We start from the raw sequence: 1,905 nt of genomic DNA, 5'->3' as shown, positions 1-1,905 counted from the left end.
AAGAAAGAAAGAAAGAAAGAAAGAAAGAAAGAAAGAAATACATCTTTAACCTTCTTTCTCTTGAAATTTGGAAAGTTTTGGTAGACATTAACTTGCTCCTTTTCATGTGTATATATGTGTGCATGTATGTTTGTGTTAGTGAGTATACCTGCTTTTGTAATGTATGTTAGTTTCTAAGTGTGTGTGTGTGTGTGTGCGCGCGATTGTGTGTATTTCTGAATGTCATACCCCGCTCTGAGATTTTGTCTCTCATTATGGGTACACATGCATATGCTTGCGTACTTGTGTGTGGCATGTGTGACTATAAGGTGTCTATGAATTTTCAGATATGTTAGTGGGTGTGGAAGTATATGTGGTATATTTATGAGTTGTACATATGGCGAGTGTGTGCATATGGCACCTGATTATGCGTGTACACCTGTGTGTGTGTCTGTCTACCTGGGAATGTAAGCCTATTAGCACACACTCAGAAGTGAAGATAGGGATGATGTGCTATCTAGGAAAGTCTGAACATGTGTGAGGTAGCTGTCTGTGGGTATAGGAGTATACAAGTGCACCTTTAGGAAGAGGTGGTTGTGTTTCTGTATGACTTGGGAGGCAAGGTGGAGTTTTCACCTTCTGGGAAGAAGAGAGGTTTACTTTACCACTTTTGGGGCCCAGGACACGTCTGTCAGAATTCCTCGGTCAAAGAGCTGAGAATGAGAGCTGAGGCCGCTGAATACAGGAAGGGACAGCAGAGAGGTCAGGAGGGTCAGAGGAGCATATAAAAACAAGAGTAGTCAGACAAATTTCTAGTACTGGGGGCACAGAGCAAGCATGTCAGGAGCAAACTTGAGAGTGGCAGAACAGCCCATGCTTTCCTGGCTTTTGTGAGGTGTCTCAGGGACGGAGCTGAGAGGAGCAGCCCAGATGAAAGATCAGACATGGGCAGTAAACAACAGGAAGATGTTCTGTAACCAAGATGCAGAGGAACGTGGTGGTGGTGGTGGGGAGAGGGCTGGCCCTACCAGACAGCAGAAAAGGAAACAGTTTCTCAGGGAAAGGAGACCCCTTGGCAGGCTGGGCTATGGCTCCACTTTCCACTTACTATTGGCTTGAGGGTCACATTTGCATGGTCTAGTACCGAGCCAAGCCCTGGGTCTTGTGTGGCTGAGATGACACAGATGATGGCTGATGACAGGCTAAGGTGATACATGGACTGTGTTTGATGATCAGCCTTGGGGTAAAGAGCAGTTCTATCCTGCTATATGCTTGTAGGATATTATTTGCTTATTGTTTGCGCTTTCCTTTTGTCTCTTAGCACAATTCTTCAAGGCAAATACTAATTTTGTCCTGTATGACCCAAGGAGTAAGGGGATTCCTACACAACAAGTGTGGGGAAACCAGAGTTCAGGGGGTAGTCTGCTTCTCTGAACTGTCCCGGGTTCACAAAGGGAGAGGCAGCTGTGATATCTGTGCACTCCCCAGCTAGGAAGTTCCTCTTCAGCAATGCATTAATTGTGTATGTGTGAGAGTACGCGCATGTGTGTGTGCGCATGCATGTGCATGCTGTGAATTGTCAAGATCAGTGTTTTAGAGTTTCCAACTAATAGGTGCATTGTATTGGAGACTGGGGACTTATTTGCAGATAACCTTGATTGGAGGGTAGGAGGTGAGGGGGACTGGTATTCTGACAGGGGCAGTGTGCATTTGGCAGAGATGTTTCAGGGTCCACATTTGATACAAGGTTGCAGACAGTACCACATCATGTACCTCCACACAGAATGCAGCTCAACTCTAAATCAGAGAACTCTAGATGCTGGCGAGGATGTGGAGAAACGGGCACCCTCCTACACTGTTGGTGGGAATGTAAACTGGTGCAGCCCCTCTGGAAAACAGTGTGGAGGTTCCTCAAAAAACTAACAA

Source organism: Crocuta crocuta, unplaced genomic scaffold (genome assembly GCF_008692635.1).
Source record: "Crocuta crocuta isolate KB4526 unplaced genomic scaffold, BGI_CrCroc_1.0 scaffold1482, whole genome shotgun sequence".
NCBI lineage: Eukaryota > Metazoa > Chordata > Mammalia > Carnivora > Hyaenidae > Crocuta > Crocuta crocuta.
Note: the sequence above shows the minus strand (reverse complement) of the source record.